This window comes from Delphinus delphis, chromosome 3 (genome assembly GCF_949987515.2).
Source record: "Delphinus delphis chromosome 3, mDelDel1.2, whole genome shotgun sequence".
NCBI lineage: Eukaryota > Metazoa > Chordata > Mammalia > Artiodactyla > Delphinidae > Delphinus > Delphinus delphis.
This window is the reverse complement of record NC_082685.1, coordinates 7,558,304-7,570,468: the sequence shown is the minus strand read 5'-3', so window position 1 is coordinate 7,570,468 and position 12,165 is coordinate 7,558,304. Positions and strand designations below refer to the sequence as shown.

Sequence of the window (12,165 nt, the reverse complement as noted above, 5' to 3'; positions counted from 1 at the left end):
CCGATCCCTCCTCAGGCGGCGCCAGACGGAAGTCCCGCCCCCGCCGTGCGCCCCGGTTCGCCGCGACAGCAACGCGGACCAATGAGGAGCGCGCCGTGGCGGACGCCGGCCAATGGGCGCGCGCGCCGGGGGGGCGTGTCCGGGCCGTGGGCCGGAGCGGGTCGTGCGCGCTGAGGAGGAGCCGCCGCTGCCGTCGCCGTCGCCGCCGCCGCCGCCACCGCTACCGAGGCCGAGCGGAGCCGTTAGCGCCGCGTCGCCGCCGCCCGCCCGCCCCGGAGCAGACCCGGGCCCGCCCGCCCACTTCCAGGTGAGGCGGGGGCCTTTGGCGGTGCCCGACGGGGTAGGCCGCGGCAGGCCTGATCTCGCCTGGCCGGGCCGCGGGCGCTCGCGGGCCTGCACCGGTGGAGGCCCAGGCCGCGCCGGGCCAGGAGGGGACGCGCGCGGGCCTCGGCGAGCGGGCTGGGGCCGGCCGGTGTGGGCGCCGGCGACAGGCCCCAGGCCGGATTCCTCGGCCGCCGGGAGGGCCGGGATAGGGGGGCACGGCGTGGGCACGCGCCTGGCGGCCGGGTTCCGAGGCCGGGCCCGAGTAGCCTTGCAGGCCGGGTATCCGGGGGCGGGAGAGCGAAGCCAGAGGCGAGGGAGTGGGGTGGGCGTCTTCCGCGCGCAGAGGTCACGGCCCACGGGCTCGCTCCCCCGGGAAATCCTACACATTCTTTTGTGGTCGTTGTCAGAGGACCGCGGCCGATCTGAGGTCCTCCTAGAAGTGTGCAAACCCTTCAGTATGTATGAGAGTCCTAGAAAAAAAAATTTTTTTTTGAACGCCATCTCTAACAAACAATTTTTGGGGCGTGGGACGTTTGGGTTTGTAAAGTGTGTGTGTGTGTGTGTTGAAAACACAAACTGCAGGCAATTGAACAATGGGGTATGGATGCTCTTCCTTTTCCGGCGTCCTTTGCTGCTAGGCTTATTAAAATGGGTTCTAATACCTGCCGTGTGTAGGGCAGGTGGGTAAGGACTTCTGCAGGTGCTGCCCCTGGAGGAATAGAGCACACACCCCCCCTTACTGAAAGTATTCATGGGGGATCCGGATAGCCAATGCTCCAGAAGTGGGACGATGGGGAGGAGGATTCACTAGAGAAGGGTTTCTCAGCCTTGGCACTACTGACATTTTGGGTCTGATCATTCTTGGTTTGGGGTGGGGGGAGCTGTCCTGTGTGTTGTAGGATGTTGGGTATCATCCCTGGCCTCTACTCACTAGACGCCAGCAGTGTCCTCATTCCCCAGTTGTGAAGATCAAAAATATCTGCAGACATTGCCCAGAGTATCACACACATACACACTCACACGTGTGAGAACCACCACTGGACTAAATGATCTTCCACTAACAGGTCCCCTAGCCCCATCTCTGATGCCTTGGAATCCAGTGCTCCCGAGACGTTGAACAAACTCAACTGTGGGAGCCTTAGTTTTCTTATCTGTAAAATGGGATGGATTAGAATATTGCCCTGCAGATTTAAGGGTGTGGGAAGCGCCTTGCATCGTGCGTGACCTGTGCCTGGTAGACACTGAATTTATAATGTTATAAGTAGCTGACAGTAATATTTAGTGGGGATTTACTGTGTGCTTTCTACTCACAGATGTTTATCTCCAGCCCTTGAGGTAGGTGCTGTGTGTTGTAATTTCCATTTTAGGAACAAAGAAACTGAGGTTTCGATGGGTCACTTAATGAGACCAGTCTCACACAGGAAAGTGGCTGATGGCAGGATTTGAACTCAGGCCCTCTGACTCAGAGTCCTTACTCTTAACTACTGGGGTTTACTGTTCTTATAATCCCAGGGTCTGGGGGACCCCGAGAGACATTCCATTCAATTGTCATTGAGCATTTTCAGTGTGCAAAGCTCTGTGGTGGGATCTGTTATAAAATTCTGCGACTTCATGGCCTATGAAGAAGCCAATATATAAGAACATCTCAAAATGTGGAAATAAATCACGTTTATGTTGAAGCACTTGGTTTTGAGGAGGCGGAGTTTCAGGTTGGATGTGTTCAATCTGAGGTCATGGGGCAGCAAGTGGAAAATGAGAGGAGAATTATGAAAATACCATCTTCCTAATGCCTTGCTTTTGCCTCTCTCACTCCCGCCTCCCATCTCTATAATCTTTCCACACTCCAGCAAGAGCTGTCTCTTTTAAATGCAGATCTGGTTATGTTACTCGCAATTAAGAGTCTTTGGGTGGAAAAAAAATTAATTTTTTAACCTCTTTAGGTGGCTTAAAAGCTAAAGTTTGGGGTCCCAGGTCTTGCACTTTCTAACGCTCCCCTCCTTTCTGAGTTCACCTGCACATAGGCCCTAAACTCTGACACCCTCTGCCTGTTGCCCCCATTGCCTGGAATGCCGTTTTCCTCCACCTAGAGATCTCTTTCTCATGCTGTGTGGCCCAGGTCAGAACTCACTCACCATTTGAAGCCTCCCCTGACTGCCACTCTTTCTCTACCCACGCTGGAGTCAACTGTTACCTCGCCTGTGTTCCCATCTCATTCAATGGAATCAAATTAAATGCTGAATGGTGAAAGAGGTGCAGTTACCTCCTTTCACCCCTAGGTGGCAGTAGTGAAGCAGCGAGGCCGACCTGAGATTTTGGGTCAGGGGAAGACCAGAGGAAACCAGCCTAGGGAAGGGAAGTTAGTCTTGCTTCCCGCCTTTAACCAACTCTCTCCGCTCCGCTACTGTGTCCCAGGTCCTGTGCTAGGCTCTGGGGAGGCACTGGTGATTGCGATGTGTGCATAGATCGTTTTAGCCCACTCTGTTGAGTGTGGTGATTGTTATGCGCTGGCTGATGGAAGCACAAAAACTGTTAACCTAGCCTTGGTGGGCAAAGGAGACCACAGAATACTTCCCGAGGAGGTGAAGCGTGAGGGGAGGGGTTAGCCAGGCCAAGACTGGGGGGGAAGGGCTTGGCAGGAGATCGGGACAGCATCCGCAAAGGCACGGAGGTGGGAACATCTAGGTTTGTTCAGGGAACCACATGGGGTCTGGTATCTCAGAGGTAAGAAAGGTGAAGTGAGGGGCGGCAAGAGGACTCGCACAGCTGGTGTGCAGAGGACTTGGCTGTTGGCCTGTAGGCCAGGCCAAGGGTGTCTGTTGGGCAGTTTCAGTCCACAGTGAAGGGGTCAGTTCTGCACGCTGGAGGGGGATATTGCTGAAGGCTGGCAAACCATTGAGGAGGTGATTACTTTCCCATAAAGCAGAAAAGTTGCTAATATGACCCAGGGCTGTAGTCGGGAGAGAGAGGGGGTGGGTTTGAGACACGGTTAGGGGGTAAAGGACACAGGGCTCAGTGGGTGTTTAGCTGTGGGACGTGAGCTAGAGAAAACATGGGTGGATGATTCTGGGTCCCTGCCTGAGTGCCTGGCAGATGGATACGGTCACTAAGAGAAACAGAAGGCTGGAGAAGGAGCAGTTTAGAATGTAGACGTGGACAAAACAGCACATCACTCGAGTAGGGTGCGCGTACGTGGATATACAGACAGGAAGTGGGAAGGTGGCAGAAGGTACTGTCTGTGTCCATATGTGTTGACGGGACTCGCTCATATGATCACTGTCCATCCTCACGTGACCCAGGGCCTCGCGTGTACTGGCCAAGTCAGTGAGCACAGTTTTATAGACTGAGCCCACGTAACCTTACCGCTTGCTCATTGTTGTGGGGAACGGGGAGAAGTGGAAGAAATTGCCTCCTTGAAGAATTTACACCCTGAATTGGTGAGAAAAGACATAGATGTGTGAGATTAAAGTAATGAAAAGAGGAAGCCGTGAGTGGTGACAGCATCGAGACTATTGAAAGAAATGATTGTCCGTTGCTTGGGTTTTGTTCTTGATGAAAGAGCCGGTGTCCAAACTGGTCGCTGTGACCAGAGAGGCGTAGGCAACAGTTTCCAGGTGCGGCCAGCAGCCCGAGTGAGTAAGAAACGAGGCGAGTGCAAACAGGTCCGGAAGCCTGAGGGGACCAGTTTGGGCAGGCAGAGGGTCAAGAAGGTGGACTTGGAGATAAATCTAGAAAAGTATGCCATGGTCAGGTGGTAGAGGGTTTCTGGGCACAGTCAAGAGGTGAGCTCAGAAGATCGCTTTTCTGAGTGAGAGGTTAGGATGGACAGACCAGTCAAAGGCTTTTGCGGTACTGAGCTGGTCTGGTACTGGCCTGAGTTTGAGGGTTGGGACTGGGATTGCTTCTTTATCTTATACACACACTGCCTTGCTCGTGCTGGCACGTGGTCGCACTCCATGTGTGCTGGGCGAAGGAAGAGTTAGAAAGGAGCTCAGAAGTGACTGGATCCAGCTACCCATCAGACAGGCATTCATGCCAGAGGAAAGATTTACAGGAGAGGGAACAGTCCAGAGCAACCCAGTGGCAAGACTGATGTCACCACGAACAGAAATGGGGAGACAGAAGGAACAGGAGTGATCTGGAGGGAGAAGACCAAATGACTCTCGGTTCGAAATAATCGTGTGCCGGGGAGACCAGTTAGGAGTCAGTCTACGCAAGAGGTGACAGTGACCTGAACAAGGATGATGGCAGTGAGATGGAGGGAGAGTGAGACATCTCAGATGTAAAACTGGCAGAACTTGGTGCTTACTTAGGTTTGGGGGATGGACAGAGGTGGCCTGGGGGACAAGTGCGTGCGTGTGCCACCAAATGAAGTAATTCGGGGGAGGAGGAGGTTTGAAGAGGGGGGCGAGGACAGGCGGAGAGGAGATGAAGGTGTTTGCAGCTGGAGGTGGGGAGGGCAGGGAGACACGCGCTCACCTTGATTTTGTTGATAAAGTAAGAGTAGGGGGACAAGACTTGAATAAGGTTCATATCTTTGGTGAACAGATAAGGAGGCCCGCTGATTCGTCCAAGGTTGCGTGTGCGACTGGTGAGTGATTGAGCAGGACTACCCGCGAGATCTTACACGTTCCATGGGGCGCTGCGCTCGTGGGCCCAGGCTGGTAGAACCGCATGTGGCTTCCGTGGAACCCAGGCCCATTAGAAATGGCCTCAAAGGTGCGGATCGGTTCCAGGGTCCCAAGGGGAAAGGGTCAAAGTGTTCCTTAGTAAACCTGAGGTGAGTGGTGAAGTGGGCGCTCACCAAGTGTCGGGAAGTGTGTTGAGAGCTGCAGAGCAGTGGGTAACACCCCAGTTTGCAGGCAAGGAAACGGAAGCTCAGGGAAAGGAAGTGACGTCCCCACAGTGGTTCGGATGATTAGCCGTAGGGTTAGTGTTGGAACTCAGGTCTGTCAAAGCCCGTGAGTTTTTCCCGCTGTGCCATGTTGCTTTGCAGTTCCCTGTGAGAGCCCTGGAGGGCCCTTGACCAGCCAGAAAGAAGCCAGGACTCCTAGCAGCGCTCTGGGTCTGATCAGGTCCCCTTGGGACCCATGGGGCACTTTGACTGGGCCAGACACTGGGCTGCACCGATGGGCACCTGCTCTGACCCTCCCCTGGGCTTCTCAGGCTGGCAGGCGTGGAGTTGCTGTGACTTAGATGAGCTGCCCACTGGGCATCTTTCCCCTCTGTGGGCGGTGGGAAGGGACGAGTAAGGAAACGCGGATCAAGTCGACCTAAAAGAGCCCTCACCTTGCGTAGCACTTATAATTGGGTCAGGTGGTGCCTTCAGTTTCTTTCTGGCACCACAGCGTTTCTTGGGTGACCTTGCATTCCTAAGACTTTTACCTTGAAGAACTCAGGACTATACATCTGGAAAGGACTGCAGAAACAATTGAGTCCAAGCCCTGTCGTAGGATGTGTGAAGTGTCAGGGTTGAGCCTGAGGTTATATTTGACTGTTCTAGTTTTGTTCTGGCCCAAGTAGTTTAGAAAGCCTGCTCTGTGACTATAAAATGAGACAGATTCTCAGGGGTGCCTGATGGAATCCGGTCTTGCTCCTTTACATAGGTACCATCTACGCATGTTTTTACGTCGTTTATATTTATATATATACATACACATGTACACGTACATAGATATTGTATCTGTTCCTTATATACATAGTAGGTATACTACTGATGTGAACAACATCTTTGAAGTCACACAGACAACCAGGATCGCTTAAAATAGTGCAGTAGGGCTGAAAACCCTCAGAGATCATCCTAAAAGGACTTCTGCATGGTATATCTGTTACCAGAAACATTTCCGAATCAGCAGGAATTGCTTTGCTAAACTAAGTTTCCCTTTTGCTCCCTGCAATTGACTTTGATTCTGTGGGTTGGGATGGGATGGGATGATTCTAAAAAAGTAAGATACTAAGTGTATTAATAGACTGTCAGTACAATTTCCAACCACCCTTCTTTAATGTAAAAGAATGCACCAAATACACATGATTCCCAGGTGAGTCTGAGACCCTGTGTCTGTTCCCCCCTCCTGTGTGTGCCTGCATGATGCACCTACATTTTGCCAGGTACCTTGGGTTTACCTGGGGACCCTTGGCCTTGAAGCCTTGGGCCTCAAGGCTTTCACCAGTGCTGTGGGTGAAAAGCAACTAATTACGAGTTGGAGTGATTCATGCAATAATAAAGGTTCACGCCAGTGGTATACGAGCACTGAGAACTAGAGCAACCAAGCGTCCTGGGAGACTCTTTAAAGACAAGTGAGGAGGTGGTGGAGACGGCGGGCAGTCCCTGCCAAGGGAGCAGCCGTAACAAAGGCACAGGAAGATGAAGGTCTGTGGCGTGCTGGGGGAGCTCAAGTGAGGGGAGAAGGGGGACAAGCAGGGGCCATCGCAAAGGGCCTGGTGTTTCATCCTTGAAAGACTGCTCTGTAGCCATAGCTCAAGGCCTGGCCCTGCCACTGATTAACAGTGTGATGACTGCCCCTGAGCAAAGTCATGTAACCTCTGAGCCTCAGCAGGTGGTGACCCCACTGACAGGGAGAGCCGGGGGAGGGGCTAGCTTGATGGGGCTGAGTGCGACAACCTGGAGGAGTCCACAGGACAGCCACGCGGAGAGAGACACGCTGAGTGAGAGGTGGCCAGAGGTGGCCATGACTGGGAGTCATTGATTGTCAGGCAGATGCCAAGGCCAGGTTGTAGTTGGTACTTGTGGGAACAGAGCTGGTTTGGCCCTGTATCAGATATGCAGGTTTGGAAAGGTCAGGGGAAGGGGCCTGGATGGCAGGGTGGCACTGAAGCACCGAGAAACTGTGCTCTTGGTGTTTGGGTTCTTCATTGTTGCCAGTTGACCAAGAATGGGGCCCTCAGGGGGCTGCTCAGCCTTGGCTGGGCCCGTCAGTCATGAGGAGTCAGCATGCCGAGGAGCAGGGCGGTCGTGCAGAAGCTTCACTTTTTAAATCTTTTAAAATTTATTTTTTAATCCAGTTTTTGGTGTAGAGTTGAGTTTTGATAAATGAGTGACCACCACCATGATCGTGATATTGGAAAATTTTATTGCCCGGGAAACAAAACTATTTCCTCATGCTCCCCCTGTGTCAACCCTTCCCCTGCTCCCTGCGCCCAGCAACCACTGATCTATCCCTGTGATTTTGCCTTTTCCAGAATGGAATCATGCAGTAGCCTTGAGTCTGGTTTGTTTCATTGAGCAAAATGTATTTGAGGTTCATACAAATTGCGTGAATAGTAGTACCTTTGTATTGCTGAGTAGTATTCCATTGTATGGTGTACTATAGTTTATCCACTGAAGGTTTGAGGGACATTTGGGTTGTTGCAGTTTTTGGTGATTATGAAGAAAGCTGCTCTGCGTGTAAATCAAAGAAGTTAAGACACCACCTCACACCATACACAAAAATAAATAAAGACTTAAATATTAGACATGGCACCATAAAACTCCTAGAAGAGAACATAGGCAAAACATTCTCTGACATAAATTGTACCAATGTTTTCTTAGGTCAGTCTCCCAAGGCAATAGAAATAAAAGCAAAAATAAACAAGTGGGACCTAGTCAAACTTATAAGCTTTTGCACGGCAAAGGAAACCATAAACAAAATGAAAAAGACAACCTACAGACTGGGAGAGGATGTTTACAAACAATGCTACCAACAAGGGCTTACTTTCCAAAATATACAAACAGCTCATACAACTCAATAACAAAGAAACAACTCAATCGAAACATGGGCAGAAGACCTAAGTAGACATTTCTCCAAAGAAGACATACAGGTGGGCAATAGGCATATGAAAAGGTGCTCAACATCACTAATTATTAGAGAAATGCAAATCAAAACTACAATGAGGTACCACCTCACACTACTCAGAATGGCCATCATCAAAAACTCTACACATAGGACTTCCCTGGTGGTGCAGTGGTTAAGAATCCACCTGCCAATGCTGGGGACACAGGTTTGAGCCCTGGTCCGGGAAGATCCCACATGCCGCGGAGCAACTAAGCCCGTGCGCCACAACTACTGAGCCTGCGTGCTAGAGCCTGTGAGCCACAACTACTGAAACCCACGTGCCTAGAGCCTGTGCTCCACAACAAGAGAAGCCACCGCAATGAGAAGCCCATGCACCGCAGCGAAGAGTAGCCTCTGCTCACTGCAACTAGAGAAAGCCTGCGTGCAGCAACAAAGACCCAATGCAGCCATAAATTAATTAATTAACTTAAATATATATATATATTTTAAAAACTCTACACATAATAAATGCTGGAGAGGATGTGGTGAAAAAAGGAACCCTCCTACACTATTGGTGGGAATGTAAATGGGTACAGCCACTTTGGAGAACAGTATGGAGGTTCCTCAGAAAACCTAAAAACAGAGTTACCATATGATCCAGCAATCCCACTCTTGGGCATATATCCAGACAAAACTCTAATTCAAAAAGGGACATGCACCCCTATGTTCATAGCAGCACTATTTACAAGACATGGAAACAACCTAAACGTCCATTGACAGATGAATGGATAAAGAAGATGTGATACATATATACAATGGAATACTACTAAGCCATAAAAAAGAATGAAATAATGTCTTTGCAGCTACATGGATGGACCTAGAGATTATCATACTAAATGAAGTAAGTCAGAAAGAGCAAGACAAATATCATATGATATCACTTATATGTGGAATCTAAAGTACGGCATGGGGACTTCCCTGGTGGCACAGTGATTAAGAATCAGCCTGCCAATGCAGAGGACATGGGTTCGAGCCCTGGTACGGGAAGATCCCACATGTGGCTAAGCCTGTGCGCCACAACTACTGAGCCTGCACTGTAGAGCCCTCGAGCCACAACTATGACGCCCACGTGCCAAACTACTGAAACCTAGAGCCCGTGCTCCGCAACAAGAGAAGCCACCGCAATGAGAAGACCGCGCGCTGCGATGAAGAGTAGCCCCCGCTCGCCACAACTAGAGAAAGACCGTGCGCAGCAGTGAAGACCCAGTGCAGCCAAAAACAAATAAGTAAATAAAAATTTTAAAATGATAAAATATGGCACAAATGAACCTATCTACAAAACAGAAACAGACGTACAGACATAGAGAACAGACTGTGGTTGCCAAGCAGGAGGGGAGGGATGGAGTGGGAGTTTGGAACTAGCAGATGCAAACTATTATTAGAGAATGGATAAACAAGGTCCTACTGTATAGCACAGGGAACTATATTCAATATCCCGTAATAAACCATAATGGAAAAGACTATGAAAAAGAATAAATAAATAATAAAAACCGAGTGTTAAAAAAATGCATAGTGCTTCCCTGGTGGCGCAGTGGTTGAGAGTCCGCCTGCCGATGCAGGGGACACCGGTTCGTGCCCCGGTCTGGGAGGATCCCGCATGCCGCGGAGCGGCTGGGCCCGTGAGCCATGGCCGCTGAGCCTGCGCGTACGGAACCTGTGCTCTGCAACGGGAGAGGCCACAACAGTGAGAGGCCGGCGTACCGTAAAAAACAAAAAACGAAACGTTACAGCCACTGTGGGAAACAGTATGCCTAAACATACTCTTACCATATGACCCAGCAACCTTTGCCTAGTCCTCACGTACAAGAAATAGTTTTGTTCATATAAAAACCTATGCGATACCGTTTATAGCAGCTTTATGCATTTTTTTTCCTTTTTTTTTTTTCTTTTTTTTGCGGTACGCGGGCCTCTCACTGTTGTGGCCACTCCCGTTGTGGAGCACAGGCTCCGGACGCGCAGGCTCAGCGGCCATGGCTCACGGGCCCAGCCGCTCCGCGGCATGTGGGATCCTCCCGGACCGGGGCACGAACCGGTGTCCCCTGCATCGGCAGGCGGACTCTCAACCACCGCGCCACCAGGGAAGCCCTGCTATAACGTTTTTTACATTCCCACCAGCAGTACATGAAAGTTCTAGTTTCTCCACATCCTCACCAGAACTTGATATTGTCTGTTTTGTCGTCATTGTTTGCTTGCTTGCTTGTTTTGTTTGGTTTTAGGCCTCCTAGACGGGTAGTGGTATTTCAGTGTGGTTCGTTTGTTTGTTTGTTGGCAGCACTACACGGCTTGCAGAATCTTAGTTCGCTGACCAGGGATTGAACCCGTCCCTCGGCAATGAAAGTGTGGAGTCCTAACCACTAGAGCACCAGGGAATTCCCTTGATGTGGTTTTACTTTGCGTTTTCCTAATAACTGATAATGTTGAGAAACTTTTCATGTGTTTATTTGCCATCCGTATATCTTCTTTGGCTCAGTATCTGTTTACATCTTTTGCCATTTTAAAATCGGGTTTTTTTTTCTTATTGTTAAGTTTCAAAGGTTTTTTAAAAAAATATGTTCCGGATACAAGTCCTTTTTCAGATATGTGATTTGAATATTTTCTTCCAGTCTGTGGATTATAGTTTTCCTAGCAGTGTCATTTGCAAGAGCAGAAGTTTTAAATTTTGATGATATCCAGTTTGTCAATTTATTTTAAATGAATTTGGCTTCTGGCATGGTATCTAAGAACTCTTTGCCTCACTTGGTGTCGCAAAGATTTTCTCCAAGAAATTTTTGTGTTGTTTACATTTTAGAACAAAGGTCGGCACACTTTTTCTGTAAAGAGCCAGATGGTAAATATTTTCAGCTTTGTGAACCATATGGTCTCTGTCACAACTACTCAGCTCTGTCACTGGAGTGCAAAAGCTGCCATAGACAATTCATAAACAAATGGGAGTAGCTGTGTGCTAATAAAACTTTATTTATGAAAACAGGAGGTGGACTGAACAAATTTGGCCTGCAGGCCATGGTTTGCCAACCACTGTTTTAGGAAGCTAACTTTTTACCAGGCATAGAGGACACCCCACTCTGGATAACGAGAATGGGGTAATTACTGCCCAGTTTATCTTCCATGAAAGCAGGGTGAGGGAGAAGGCAGAAGAGTGGATGCCTAACTCAGAACAAGAGTGAAGAGAGAGGGGGATAAAGGAAAAAAAGAGGAAGGAGGAAGAAAACCATTTGAGTCACATTTTGAGCAAACTTCAGTGTGCATTAGAATTCTTCAGAGTTAACCCTTGTACTTTGGTTCAGGCTTCAACAGATGTTTTTGTTTGTTCGTTTGTTTTTGAGCTAATGATCTATCTTAGTCTCATGGCCACAGAAGGTTTCATAGATTTGTGGAGTTTTTCCTTATTAAACCCGTTAATGCCATGCTTTCTACTGAAAATTGTTATTTATTGAACTATCCCCCACTAATAACATACTTAGATTGTGTCCAGCACTTTACCAGCCATGGGGTCGGTGTGTTCCTCGCACATGTTTTCCTGCATATGTATGATTATTTCTGTAGAGCAGTTTCCTACAGCCCTGAGTCAGAGGGTAGCATTCACATTAAACATTTTGATAGGACCGGCCATGTTATCCTTCCAAAAGGTTGTACCATGTCACACTCATATCGATGGTGTATAAGGGTGTTTTTTCCTCCTTATCCTTACTTACACTGGGTTTTATCCATCCTGGATTGTATTCCATCTGACTGACACAAAGTAGCATCTCTTTTTATTTTGCATTTTCCTCATTGTTTGTGAACTTGAGCTTCTTTTCATGGCTTATTAGCTCTATGAATTGCCAGCATCTATTAGTTGCAGCTCATGTATTTTGTCCACTTCTCTGCTAGTGATATGTGGGTTTTTTCTTTTTAATTTGCAGATGCCCCAAATCAACTTTTCTCAACCTCAGCAGTACTGACACTTTGGATTAGATCATTCTTGGTTGGGGCTGTCCTGTCCTGTCCTGTGCTTTATGGAGTATTTAACAGC

General features: G+C 49.1%; 1 protein-coding gene across 2 annotated transcripts in view; it reads left to right on the top strand.

Moving 5' to 3' along the window:
• The first annotated feature begins 169 nt into the window (after positions 1-169).
• Positions 170-12,165, top strand: part of ELAVL1 (ELAV like RNA binding protein 1) — a 34,943-nt gene continuing 22,947 nt past the window's right edge. Inside the window, exon 1 of one of the 2 annotated variants that reach the window (XM_060007625.1) lies at positions 170-307. The gene's annotated coding sequence lies outside the window, so the exon portion shown is untranslated. The remainder of the gene's footprint in view (positions 308-12,165) is intronic. The other variant, XM_060007624.1, reaches the window with a different exon arrangement.